The 15,264-nt window shown below is 43.3% G+C and overlaps 1 protein-coding gene across 1 annotated transcript in view; it reads right to left on the reverse strand.

The window, feature by feature from the left end:
• sertad2b (SERTA domain containing 2b) overlaps positions 1-6,455 on the reverse strand; it is a 33,607-nt gene extending 27,152 nt beyond the window's left edge. The window contains exon 1 of the mRNA XM_070977992.1: positions 6,297-6,455. The gene's annotated coding sequence lies outside the window, so the exon portion shown is untranslated. The remainder of the gene's footprint in view (positions 1-6,296) is intronic.
• Between the last annotated feature and the right edge of the window lie 8,809 nt (positions 6,456-15,264).

Here is a 15,264-nt window from a genome sequence, read left to right on the forward strand (position 1 = left end):
ACCTAGCACAACGCAGCTTTTAAACGTGGCGGGTCATAATGAGTAATAATGATGGGTGACATACTCCGTTCAGCCAACTTCCTGCATCAGCAGCGATGCATTCACATTGCTGAAATAAAGGCACTCGATGTGTGTTGTTATTCTTTGAAATCAGATAAATGCGTCGGTTGATGGTTGAAATTTGACACGTTGAATCCACCAAAACTCCATGAGGCTTTTTGCAGCCATTACTTTTGGATTTTTTCACACTCAACAGTAAACTAGTGAGCAGTGCATTCAAGAAATACCATCAAAATGACTCATTTGACTGTTCGTACTTGAAAAGAATGTATCGTACAAGTACTAAAGTAATCCCAGATACCATCTGAGGCAACTAAGATGAGCAGCTTTTCCAAGAGGAACCTCATGTCCTCCATCTTTTCTATTTAACATGCAGCAGTCCAGATGTTCACGACGCCTGAAAACTGAGAGGGACATTAAAAAGAACCAGTTGCTGACCACACACATGCTGCTGCCATTAATGCACCGTGATCACTCTGATATATATGATGGTGAACTGCTCTTGTTCAGTGAGTCTTCAGCAGTATGTTAAACAGTGCACAGCACACTCAGTCACTTCCACACTGAGAGAGTGGGAGGAAGAGTGTGTGGGAGGGGGTTTTCCAACAGAGTGCATGATGTAACATGGACTACTATACAGGTAGTGAAGCAATGAGTCACTGTGTTGAGGGAGGAAACATGATAACATGGAGGATAACATGATGACATCTGTGTGTGTGTGTGTGTGTGTGTGTGTGTGTGTGTGTGTGTGTGTGTGTGTGTGTGTGTGTGTCTGTGGGTGCATGTGTGAGTGCATGGCTTAGTTTATGTACAAAATGCTCAGAGGATGTCACTTTCCAAAGTGAACTGAAGCAGAGTTTCACAGATATAACTGAAGGTCAGTGTGTTGGAAACAGTAGTTTGACTGCAGTAAAAAAAACTCAAGGTCCACAAGTTTTTGCCAGAGCTTTCAACCACATAGTCACGTTTACTTAGTTGTCATGGTGAAAGCTCAGTCGGTCATTATGGGATGCAGAATAAGCACATATTTACAAAAACAGCGGAGCTGGTGAAGTACATTATCTATCTATCTATCTATCTATCTATCTATCTATCTATCTATCTATCTATCTATCTATCTATCTATCTATCTATCTATCTATCTATCTATCCCCTCACTTAGGCTTATCTATTATTAATACTTTGTTCTTTTGGCTCTCGTTAAGAGGCCTGCTCTGCAAACGCTGCTCTTCTGACATCCGATCCCTCTGTTCATGTATGCTTGTGTGTGTGTGTGTGTGTGTGTGTGTGTGTGTGTGTGTGTGTGTGTGTGTGTGTGTGTGTGTGTGTGTGTGTGTGTGCTCTGCATGTACAGTATATGTGCCACAGATCTATGCGTGTGCAGTCTTGTCTCTTCAGGATCTCTGAGCGCGGCACAGTTACTGAGTGCACTGTGATGCACGCCGTCAACATGCTGTAAGTACCTCAGAAAACAACACGTATAATGTTGGAGTGAATCATGCTTATAAGGCCTCAGAGCATTTTCATTTGAAAGCACATAGCTTATATATGCAAATAATGCCTTTAATAATTAAAACAATTCTAATAATTTAACAAAACAATACCAACTCAATGTCCACTGACTAGCTTTTCTCAGCGCTCTCAACTGGATCCCTGTAACATTTAAACCAGCATGGATGAGATGTTCTGAAGCTGATATGGATGAAATAACTAGTCAGCTTGCATCAAATCCACCTCACATCTGCTGAAGATGACCATGTGACATGACTGAAAAGCCTGGAAAGAGACAGTCAGTGAGCGGACCTTTAGAATTCATTGTCAAGAGTGACGTCCCAACCATCCGAAAAGCAATTTTTACCACCGATTCTTCTTTCCATCTCTCCACATCGTGCCACATCACAGCATATTTTGCTTAACATGAAGTTATTATAATGACTCCCGCTGAATATCCATTCCAGTTTGCCTTCCTACCCGTTTCCTGGCTGTAACGAGATCTTGGAAGATAAGGCTGGTATTCATGTGTTCCTGCAGTGAAGCACTTATCACATGTTCCCACACGGCACATTCACAAGGCACACACAGCACCACACATCTATATGTCAGTGTGTGTAAAAATGTCTCATGTTACCCTCACTTTGCCTCATAGTTGATCTTTTAAGCAATGCGGTGATACACACACACACACATGCGCACGCACACACACACACACACACACACACACACACACACACACACACACAATATCACTGTGTGAGACAGGCAGAAAAAAAAGGAAGCGAGAAAAGGTGCTGCTTGTGTGAGTAACGAAAAGGAGGTCAGCGTCTGAAGGGGTGGGGCGATGGCGAACACTGCTCAAAGTAAAGGCACTGAGAATATAGCGCTGCTGTGCATACACACACACACACACACACTAGCCTATTGTAATGGTGGACTGACATGTGACTAGGCTAGACTTGCATGTTTTATTTTTGCACCTTCACTTCCCCATAAGTCTGTTTTTATTATTACTGATGGGGTGCAAATGCTACTGTGAAAGTTACTGATTATGAAGTGGACACTTCAGTGTCATCAGGACATCTGACATCCACTGCTGACTTATAAATCTACATGTAGAGGCAAATAAGCTGCATTTGATGAAAGAATTAGGATAACGCATGTCATCAAGTCGTCTTTTGTCTGTGTGTGTGTGTGTGGGGGGGGGGGGGGTTACCAAATGGTCACTTTTACAACAACCCTGCAAGAACAATCTTCCCCACAGCATCTTAATCGATCCCTTTTCATTTATAACACTGCAATTAGAGCTCGCAGTCAACAAAAGTTTTGCCAGGAGCAGCATTTCTGGGGGCCGAACGTGATGACAGTCACTATTTTGTTGGTGAGCAATGGCTGGTGGGAGCCACGGTGAGGGTCCAAGCATGACATTCACCAAACGGCAGCTAAAGCCCACAACAGTGCAGGAACATGATCTGCACCTCTGCCTGACCAGTGAGCAGTTATTCTTAATTTAGACTGTTCAGGTCAGAGCAGAACATGCGCCCTCATCCACAGGTCCATATGAACAAGCTGAATACAGCATGGACACGCAGAGGCACTGAGCAGAGGGTCAGAGCGGACCTGATAACCCTGCCCACAGGGGAAACTAGAGGGGATACCTGCTCACTGTTCGGGCTGGTGTCGAGCAGCAAAGGAACACCAGTCCTACTGAGGGATTATTGTGTGGTGATGCTATCATCACAACCACTCTCCCACTGTCTATTTTTAGCTCACAGAGCGCTCCCTCTCCCTCTGTCTCTTTCAGTCTCTCTGTCAGATTCTCCATACTGAATGCCAAACGCATTAAAAGGAGAAGGTCAGAAAAAACAGACACACTAACCAGCAGTTAGTGGTTTCTAACTCAGGGAGAAATACTGCACCTGTCCCTCGTTTCACACACAGCGCTGTGCTGAGGTTGGTAAACTTTCCATATCCTCCTTAATGACACATAAATGCCCAATTTTCCCCACAGATCACGGCATTATTGTATTTGCATGATAAAAATAGAGTCGATAACAGCGGATGTGAGTCAGAGCAGCTCAAAATGTGTGAAAAAGTATGAGGTCAAACACATTGTGAGCAGACACGTGGCTGGAGCTCAGCCTGAAATCTTTGTGGACGCTCTCTACGAGCTCCGAGCTCTTCTTCACATCCAGACTGCTGTCTGCAGCCACCAGCTATTCTGTCTCCTGCATCAACGTTTCTCTCAGCAAGAAGAGCCTGCCAATTTTATTCAAAACGGAGTCCAAAGATTTGAGGTGTGCTGTAGGGACCTGACTGCAGTTCAGGGTCCTGGATGTATCATCCCAGTGTTCAGACGGAGACAGCAGCCGTCCAGAAGCCGGCGCTGGATGGCTGCTGATTCTGCCTGCCAGGCGGGCCGCAGCGTCTGAGCCTCAGGCTGGGAACACAGACGAACCATGGCACCTTAATCTGGATTAGCTGCTAAATTAGAAGCCTGGTTGCTTGTGTAATCCCGTTGACAAAGTTCTGGCAGACCCCGTGGCCATTTGACAGCATCTGATGCATTCAGGCCAGGCCAACATGGGCCAGACGGACTGAGAGAGGGATGCAGAACCCATGCAGAAAGCACACTTATCGTCACTGTTCAACAATTTACATAACAGCACCCTTAAAACTTGTAGCACTGTGGCGCAGCATACTCACTAAATATAATGTGTCACATTTTGGAAGTTTAACATTGCACTCAAATGTTTACTTCATCTTTAAGATCTCTCTTAAAGCTGCTGCTTCTCTCTTGAGGAACTCTGTTACACTCAGCTCAGAACCAGCAGCAGCAGCAGCAGCAGCAGCAGCAGCAGCAGCAGCAGCCTCTCAGTCAGCCACTCCAGAACAAAAAACACCTGCCAGTGTTCTAACTTTCACACCTATCACACACACACACACACACACACACACACACACACACACACACACACACACACACACACACACACACACACACACACACACACACACACACACACACATTTGGAAATGACTGTGATGAGGTGGGCAGGTGGGGGGGGGCTAGGTTTGGGATGTGGAGATGATCATGTTTGCATACTTTTATTGATCTCAGTATGTTGCACTCTTTTAATTCCTAATGCCCTCAGTATTCTATTAGTCTAAACCTGCTCTGGGACGATGGGCGAAAATAGCAATTTGCTGTGGAAAAAGTTTAATGCATCTCTCTGAAATTAAACAGAGTATAGAAGTATTACATAGTATAAAATAGAAAGTTAAATACAAGTAGTCTGTGTGCTTTCCACCACTGTGTGAGTACAACAAACAGACCTAACCTCGTGCTGAGGTGACCAAAGAAAATGAAATATGATTAAGTAGGACAACACCAATGAACTCATATACAACTACTGCATCACAACAACACTTATATAGGTCTATACTGTTAGCACACATGTGCAAACATGTCTTAGCTTCACGTGAGCATTAAATAATAATGCTAATAGTAAGACTAGGCTGCTACCACTGCTACTGCTATCACTACTACACTCCTCATTAAAAGAATAATCTCACAATCCTGCAATTATTTTTTTCCATACAGCTTGAACTTAATGACACTACACACACACACGCACGCACGCACGCACGCACACGCACACACACACACACACACACACACACACACACACACACACACACACACACACACACACACACACACACAGTCGTTTTATACCAATGTGTGGACCAGGCCCAAGCAGGGAACGCTGAGCTGCACTGGAGCAGCGCAGCAGCGGATCAGGATCAGGATCAGGATCAGGATCAGGATCAGGATCAGGATCCAGTCTGTCAGTCTGTCAGTCAGTCAGTCAGTCAGTCAGTCACTGCTGGTGTGTGTGATCTTAAAGACAACTTGGTTATATAATCCGGCGGCAGCAGCTTTCATCATTTCATTTCATACACCATGACCAGCTGATCCAACCCGACAGGTTGTGTTTTCATACTGACGAAAACCCATACGAACTGGACTCCCTGAAACATCTAGCAAGTTATTGATCTTTCCTTGTGGTGTCAGGGGGTACAAAAGATTCCAGTTCAACCTTTCCTATCCTTCACTAAATTCGGCATACAAATAATGTGTCGAAAGTGACACCTTTTCATATAATTTCAACTTTTATAATCAATTCCCCCGTTGATTACGGCGGTCTTACTGTCTATTTCAGCAGAGGAAGGGTGTCGGTACAAGGGGCACCAATTCCAAAATGCAAGATTTTATGATAACGACTCATATTTGCTGTGTCACATCTATGCCGATTTGAAGAGCTAATTCAATTAGATATGTAAAATACATCTGAAAACTCCTGTATCAGTGTTTTAGCTGATACAGGGTAAAAGATTTAGTAAACAACCATTTTTTCCAGTGTATTTTGGCGGTCCTCGGTCCACGCGCGATATAATAGTGCGTAACGGGATTTCCATCCTGCGCTCTTCCTCCTGAGAAAGCGTTGACTGATGCAGACAGAATACAGTACTTGCTCATTTACTGGACCCATACATATCATATGATTACCAACAGCTACTTTCTGAAAATATATAAGGTGCTTAAATAAGGAGGCTACGCGCGGAAACGTACAGTTTCACGCACAGACAGAGAGGAACAGGGAAACCTAACTTACAATAAGACCACCAGACACCAACACACCACACAAGAGTTGAAGATTTGTAGTTTGAACACTCACCCTCTATGGCAGATCCGTCCAGCACGGTGCTAAAGTAGAAAAATAGAGGGGGAAGAAATGGCTTTCGATGTTTTTGTTATGGCAGAAAGCTGTGTCCACTGCAATTACGATATCTATTTTCTCTTGTACCTAGAAGCTGATGGACCACGTACAGGCTCTGTCCAGTGTCTCCACTGTCACAGCTCGTGGCCAATGCGAAGTCATGGAAGAACATCCAGTCTGGTGCTGCATTTATGTATCATGAGACAGATAGTAAATACGATGAACCTGCTACAGTACAGTGGTCAATACCTCATCAAAATCATTTCATATTGTATTTTAGGCATTAGACGCGATAATAAATGCCAGTTCACTTTCGCTTTCGGGTCGGTAAACTATAACTTAAACTATAGGCTATAGGCTAAACGTTAGTTTTTCACGTGTTGAAATATAAACCTATCGTAAAATGCAGGATTAAGGAATGGTCATGTCATCTGGTGTGGGAGAATCAAATAATTATTTGGACAATTCAATACAAAACCTATTAAATTAACTATTTACAGTAGAATATATAGACATACGGATATAGACTGCCCCTGCTAAAAACCCCCTGTACATTTTGGCATGCTGGAAAACTTGTGTGACTTACTTTCCTCCACGTAGTGATATTTATTTGACCGGGTTAAATAGTTTAATTTATTCCCACAGTCACTGAATGCATCAGCAGGCTGTGTGTGACAGACGTGTCGTGCGGTGACTCAGAGAGCTGAGTCAGAGCGTCGTGTCCCGCCCACACGGCGGTGACGGCCAATAGCGCTCGTGCGGAAGCGGGCCCAGTGGTGAACAGTCACGCAGCCCTCCACAGTCCCTCTGTGTGCAGTTTAAAAGGACGCCAACTCCCGGTCCATGTACGGAAATCATTCCCGTTGACCATTAAAGGCGGGTGGGCGGGTATACATGTTACATATTCATATAAGAGGAGAGGAACAACAACGACACAAAGTTATATACACATATATGGATTTGAATGACAATTACGAGGTTTCACCTGCTTTAACATAATCTAAATGTGAGAGGCTGTGATTTAAACCAGCATGTCAGCTACAGCCAAATACCCGTGAATCTGAATAATGGCGAGGTGTGTATGGACTTAGCTTGTACATGGAGAGGTCTAAAAACACTTGAGAAAAACCACTGTGACCTTCAGGTCCGTCGTAGGGGGGGTGCGAGGCCCTGTGCGAACTTGAAATGCGAGACCCTGCTCTTTGACATGGATGCGCAATTGCGCATGAATAACAGTCACACGGACACAGCTATTCTAGTTCTACTGCATGCATAATCCCGCTGCAATACGTTCTTATCAAGCAGAATAATACAGCAGAATCGTACACATAGTCTCAGCTATGACTTTTGCTATTTATTTCAAAGGGGGAAAAAATCAACTGTGCATCGAGCGGCTTTACATCCAGTCAGCTCAGTCACTTTATTTTTGGCATCTTGAGGTTGGGACATTTTTCATTCATAATATACGTTCATTTTCATTACAACTACACACAACACATTGACTGTAGCTACTGTAACTATCAAATAAGACGGACTCACATGCAGAAACTGCGCAGACACTGATCATGTCAGAGTCACTTTCCTTCCCTTCTTGGCAGCAAACTCAGCAATAAGATCTTTATAATCCAGTTTGGATGCAATGTCCTTTTCAACTGATAGCAGGGCAAGCCCACACAGTCTGTCCTGTGACATGGAGGTGTGCAAATAGTTTTTAATTAGTTTCAGCTTTGAAAAGCTTCGCTCGCCTGATGCCACCGTTACTGTTAAAGTCAAAAGGATCCTGAGCGCAATCTCACAGTTTGGGAAAGTTCCTTCAATCCCTTTGAGGTAACGAAGTGTTTTAAGTGCTGTAGTTGTTCCCTTTGGGATTATCTCTCGAAGTATCGTCAGCTCCACAAAGAGGTCCGGTGCATCCTGAGATTGGGACGTGCTCAGACGTGCTTCAGTGAGGCCTCATGACACTGACAATGAAAGAAACGCTTAATTTGTTGGATTAGCTTTTTATGTAGGTTTGTTTTTAATGTGCCCTTGACAGAGACAGACAAAATCATATGTAACTTATGTATTTATAAAAAAAAAAGAAAGAAAGAAAGAAAGAAAGAAAAGAAAAGAAAAGAAAAAAAAGGCATGATTGCAGGCACGAGGCCCCCTAGTGGCGCCAGGCCCTGTGCGGTTGCACAGGTCGCACAGTCCATGCAACGGCTCTGGTGACCTTCCATCTGTGTCACACTTCCAGCTAGTAGCACCAACAACATCACTCCCCTTTACGTCACCATATTTGCAGGGGAAGAGCGCTCTGTGCTCCTATTGGTCAGAACAACAACAAAACATGTTGTGGAATTTGGAATTTCTTACTAGGCCAGAGAATTTGAAAAAGGAATACACTGTTTATTTGTGTTTTTTAGGTCAGGACATTGTGTCAAGTGTTTATGGGCATTCACACAAATAACGTCTTGTAGCAGGACAAAGCAGCGTCTTGTATAAAGGGTGTTAGAAAGGAAGTCTGAGGCACGCTATTTTTCCATCTTATGAGCAACCATGCATAATGCTGCATGCCTGATCTTTAACATGGAATTTCACTTTCCACTGATGACCTTGTAATGTTTTGGTACTTGTAATGTACTCAGCAGTCAGCTATGCATCACAATATTTCTTCAGAGTTTAAAAAAACAGGATATCTGCTTTCTTCTGCTTTTGGATCTTCATTGATAATTGACAGATGTATGCCGTCTGGAATGAAAATGCGTGTCAGACACAACAATTGATCATCTTATTCCTTGTAGGGTAACATAGTGAACGACAAACAATATATAGATACATACAGTCAACATATTCTCATCGTAGGTTTTCAGACAGACGGACAAGCTAACAGTTGCTGCAGTGAAACACTCACAGTTTGGTTTTTAGGCACCAAGACTACTTGGTTAAGTTTGGGATTTGTTGTTCACTTTTGGTTTTATACGGGGCACAAAACCCAGTCTCCTGAGTGAAAGTCCTGTGTGTACATCTGACAGAACATTTGTTATGAGTGTGTAGTATTGTCGTAGATGAGCATAGCGTCCAGCTCGTGAGATGTGTCTCTGCCACCACCATCTTGCAGTGGGGTTGTGTGGCTGTCCTGATACTAAATTAAGCAAATGTCTGTCAGGTAACCAGTATCTGGCCCAACAATGGCATCTGTGGTTGTTGCAGGCCTGTAATAAGCCCATTAAGTCATTTCATTTGGCCTGAATGCAATGACAGGATGGCCTACCTGTCTGTCTACCTACGTACCTGCCTACCCACGCACTCTGCCCTCATTGCTCATGACCAGTCTTGCCAAGGCTTGGCAGGTACATTGCTAAATAGCAATAACCCATCAGTAGCAAAAAGCACACCCACAGCAGTGAGCAGTAACTGTCAGGCCGGGTAGACCGTTGGTGACGGCTATTTTGCTTGTGTTGAACAGATTCATGTCTTTATTAAAAGAACCAGTCCTCTCATCTACTCCTCTCCCCAACGCTCTAGTCCTCCAGCACAAATCAGGCAGCAAGCATTCATGTGTTTTGCTGGAGTGGCTTTGGAGGGAGGCATGAAGGGAGGGGATAGCATTTTTCAGCTGGATACTTTGAAAATCTACCTTACTCTAGCTGGTTTCTCCAGCGGTACCAGGCTCAGCCTCGGCTTACAGCAGCACATCAACATCTGCAGGTTTAAACTGCTTCCCTGTCTTACAGGTGGTGTAGGTTCACAGGTGTACAACTGGCCTGACAATAAGTTAAAAAGTTACAAATCAGTTCCCTGACATGGTTACTATCTAAAAAATGAATGATCTACTTATTCTCCTAAATTCACATTTCAGTACCACAGACACACAATCAGCAAAGGGCCTCTTGATGCCACAGGACAGACAACTGTTGTGTACTAATATAATAATATTGCTTGTATACAGTATGATCATTTCTTCATCTTATCAAACACTTCAGCTTTGTCTGAATTTACTACAGAACACACATACACACACACACAGGCCAGTAGTTACATAAACATACACAGAATGTGCACTGAAAGTTTGCTGCCCTCCGCCTTCTGAAATCTATCTGAGCGGGCTGACATAGGAAGTTAAGACTCATGACTCAGCAGAAGTGCTTCCCTCCTGTTTTCTCCCAACCCCGCACCCACTGCTTCTCACATCTCACCACCACCCAAAGCACCAGACAGTATTAGCTTTGGGCTAACTTAGTGACATACAAGGAAGCTTAGGAAACCCTCAATCTACATCGACCTCTACTGGCAGTCAGATGGAACTGCTGCACAAGTTCTCGTGAACCTCCCCAGGCCTCTTTGGGCACAACTGTCTTTTATCAAATCTTTATACCCAAACTTTAGACACAACTCTTGTACCAGAAGACTGATGACATTTGTCTCCCAACAAGCAAACTTGTTGGGAGACATCTTTCATTGGGAAAGCCTCGTCTAAGACTGTCCAATCAAGCTCTGCTCACATGTCTTTGACCTCTGACCTCTCTGGGGGGATCAAGAGAGAAGATCAATAAATGATCGACCTACATGACTGTTTTCTCAGTAATTCCGACAGCGTGATGTTTTGTTTATTATTAGAAAATGTTTGTGTGGCAGCATGTACCAGTGTGCACCCTCTAATGAAGCATCGCTCAGTTCCCTAAATGTTCAGTTAATGAAGATTACGGCCTTATGTCTGTATTTCATTTCTGATGTTAAAACTAGGCTTTGTCAAGAAGTGTGTGTTAAACTTTTCATTTCATGGGGTCCCTCAGATTCTTAAATTCTTCTCCTTTCTTTTGACTAAATCTCTGTGTGAGTAGATGAGACCTGAGAGGTGTAACTGTCCATGACATGAAATGTTCACTTAGTGACATCTGAACATCGTGTAGCTGATTTCACTCTCCTCAGTGGCAACTTTACCCAGTTAATTTCAACTGTTGTGTCTCCAGGCTCATTTGAACTGCAGAATTATTAGAATTAGAATCAGGATTAGGATTAAGATTTTTAGGGGTGTCTCATAATTCTATCATGCTGTTCCTCTGAATCTCAGGTGTACATCTCCTCTCATGAAGGTCCACGATCATCTTTTAACTCTGCTTTTCCATCTTCACCTCTTCACCTATTTCTGATGCTCTCCATGACAGGTCTTATGCTGCGGCCTCAGGTGGTGGAGGACTGCTACAACATCCTGAAGGTGGACAGTTTCTGCACATAAAGTGACATTTTCTGACCGATTGAGATGTCGTGATCTGGGGTGAATATGCACATTACTCCATATCTCTAAGTCAGACAATTTACAGATTAGATCTAACTGTAAATTGTCTACCATTCGATGTGTCACTTTGATTTTATTCATTTGATTAAACACAATTTTACATATATGCACGATTGGAGCCCAGTAGAAACTAAAATGATCAAGTTGATAAAAGTAACACAGGGCCTCTCTAAAGACATATTTAGGTATGGACTTGAGCTCTCATCTTTTGGAGACTGGTTGGATGAAACTTGGCAACAGAAAATACAATAAAGCGGAAATCCAGATGAATAAATTGATGGAGCCATGGTTGTGCATGTCGTGACACTGCACACTGTCAGAACCAGACTGTACCTGATCAGTTTATCTATTCACATTCAACAGACCAAACATGGATAAATGAAATGTCACAAAATGATAATAAAGTCATCCTTTGACATATCTAATAAATCATGTATATCACACATTTAAATGAATAAACTTGGCAGCTGGGGTGCACAGTGATACTGTGAATATAAGTGTAGCCAGGAGTAAGCCCTCCACTCTGAAGTCACCTACTGAGAACTTAGTATATATTTCCCATCAGATATGTGACATTAGATTTATCTGCATTGCTGCCTCCACCTGCTGGTTCTTGTAGGAAGAAGCAATCCGATTCTCAATTTACAGCCCACTGCCAACAACTTGTCTGGAGGCCAGAGTAGTTATTTTCTGTACCAACATTCAGACATTCAGGCAGTTTCCACTTCTACAAGCAGACTGTGGCAGACACCTGTAGTCTGAAACTCCACCTACAGCCATGTCTGGCAATCTGCACCTCCACCTCATTATTCAGCCAGACAACTACATCTCAAACCATACAAAGCCTCCTCCAGCTCCTGCCTTCAATGTTTGCCAGCCACATTCAGTCGTGGTCTCCACCCCCTGATTCTGACAGACAGCTACAGCCTGAACCTCCACCTGCTGCTTCTGTCAGCAACCTCCACGGGAAGAATCTGACAGACATCTACAAACTGAAACTCCACCCACAGCCTCACTTCCACTTACAGGCTCCCTCAGCTGCAACCCTCAGCTGCAGTCTCCACTACCAGACTCCAGCAAACATCTAGAGCCTGAACCTTCACACACTCTGAATGTTCACTGATAGCCTCAGCTGGGAAAACAAACAAACGCACTGCCTCCTTCACCTCTGCCTCTACCTGCAAAATCTGGCAGACAACTGCAGCCTGAACCTCCACCTACAGCCTTTCCTGGCAATCCACACCTCCACCTGAACATTAGGCCAGACAGCTGCAGCCTGAACCTCCATGTACAGGCTCTTCCAGCTCCTGTCTTAAGCTTTCGCAAGCAACCTTCAGCTTGTGCCTCCACCCACAGATTGTAGCAGACATCTGCATCCCAAACATCTAGCCACAGCCTTTCCTGGAAATCCGCACCTCCACCTGAACATTCTGCCAGACAGCCCAAACGTTTCCTACAGCCTCTGCCTCCAACATGCAGTCAGGTACTCCACCTCAGATTCTGACAGAAAGCTACAGCCCAAACCTCCACCTACAGCTTCTGCCAGCATAGTGGCACCAGGTAGCAATGGAGCTCACTAAAGTCTTCGTTAGCAATCAAGCAAGCTATAATTTAGTACAATATGAGAAAGTTGTTAAATTCTTTGCACACTTCCCAATATGAATTGTATAAATATTCTGCATAGTAGCCGTACACTGGAGCTGTGGTGCATGGGACTGTGGTTGAAACACATATCCCAAAGGCGCTTGGTTTTCATTAGCACGTCCAGGCCCGGAGTGGCTAATCGGGAGGACCGGGACAAAGCAGCCATGAGCCCACAGGTCCAGAGTGGGCAGTCAGGATTGCTCGTTATTGAATATTATTACAATTAATAGAATGAAGAGTATAGCGTAGACCTGCTCTATATGAAAAGTGCCCTGAGATGCTCGATGATTCAGCACAACATTAATGAAACTGACCTGAATTGATCAGAAGGCTTTGTAAAAAGGGGAGATTTGCGCTGAGAATTATGACCATTTTTAAAATGTGATTTAGTGTCAGAAGCAGAGCCAGGAGCCAGCAGTGATGAGGGGATGGCTCCTGTCAGTATGGAAGGAACAGGTGAGCTGTTGTAACAGAGTGTGAACAAGCAAGAATTAGTTCCAATATAACCACTTTCTACACCCAAACGAACACTTATTTGAACAGAATATAGATTCAGATATTGTTGAAAAGGATGTTGTAAAGAATAATGTTGAGGTTGTGCACTCATGTTGATATAAGTCTACATTGTGAAGCAACCCTTACTTGCACTGAATTGGAAATATTTTAGTAAAATACACTCAATTACAAGGCTTTACATAACAGTGCGCTGTTGTAGACTTAAAATGTATACATGATTTTAATAATAATAGGTTGTGATCTAAAGTGGGCCGGTCTGAGGCATGAAACTCCAGGGCTGAAAATGAGTCCCACTCCGGCCCTGAGCACGTCTATCATTTTTTAAATAAATGGGACTGCAACACAGCATCTCTCTGAAGAAGCCTCTCATCATTTTCACATATTCCCAGCATCCAGGAAAAGGACAGGACATCATCATCATCATCATCATCATCATCATCATCATCATCATCATCATCATCATCGTCATCATTTGTAAGAGGGTCTGGAGTAAAAATTAGCTGCTGAGCCCTCTATTACTGCTTTGTTCCTCTCTGCATAGTGTGTATGGTATTTATATGCTGAAATACATCCTGGCACAAGGTTTGCTGTGTGATAATATAAATTATCACATAATTTAAAATGATTTAGGAATATAAACATCTGAGCACACTATCAGTATCACCTTAAAACTATATTTTCACAACCCCTTTAAGACAGGTCCCATGTGGAGACAAACGCACAGTATTCCTCTCTGTTGCAACTGATTGCAATTAAAAATATAGGTTTTATCAACCTAATGATATTACAGCATGAATACGCTTCACTCAGACTGAAACGTGTAACGTGTTGACAGTTAATAGCAGTTTATCATCATAATGCTATGAAGGAAATTTTCCTGATTTGTCTATTACATGCAGGGTAAACTAATTAACACAGAATAAGCTTGTAATCCTCGGGCCCCATTAGAGGCTGGGGCCCCTGTTAGTTAACCAGCTTTCTGTAGCAGGAGGCTGGAGTCTATCGCTGATTTTGGCCTGTTGTTCTGTCTGTGTTTGGTAGAAGCGGAAAAGCTGAAAAATGGACTTTCAAAATGTGATGGCAGACATCACAGACAAATGGCTCATTACGTTAGTTTTTACTCCAAACCACAATCTTTACTAAATGTAATGAAAACCGTTTAAGACTTCAGTCTAGTACGCACACTGAGCTGGGAATCAGGCTTCCACATACCACTAACCTTACAGAACAGAGAGTGCAGTAGAGCTGGTGTTACACAGCTATAATGCTCCATCTGCTGGTCTGACAAATGCCAAACAGGACGCACGTTGAGAGAGTGATGATGCTCCTAAGTGGACAGTTCCATCATTTTACGCACACGACTCGCGGAACTCGCGGCATATATAAAATCTATAAAATGAAATAAAAAAAACCCCCAATCCATCAGGGTTTATTTTTATCACTTACATGTAACAAAATGTCGTTCAACATCGTCGCTCCATTGCGCAA

Source organism: Chaetodon trifascialis, chromosome 13 (genome assembly GCF_039877785.1).
Source record: "Chaetodon trifascialis isolate fChaTrf1 chromosome 13, fChaTrf1.hap1, whole genome shotgun sequence".
NCBI classification, from domain to species: Eukaryota; Metazoa; Chordata; class Actinopteri; order Chaetodontiformes; family Chaetodontidae; genus Chaetodon; species Chaetodon trifascialis.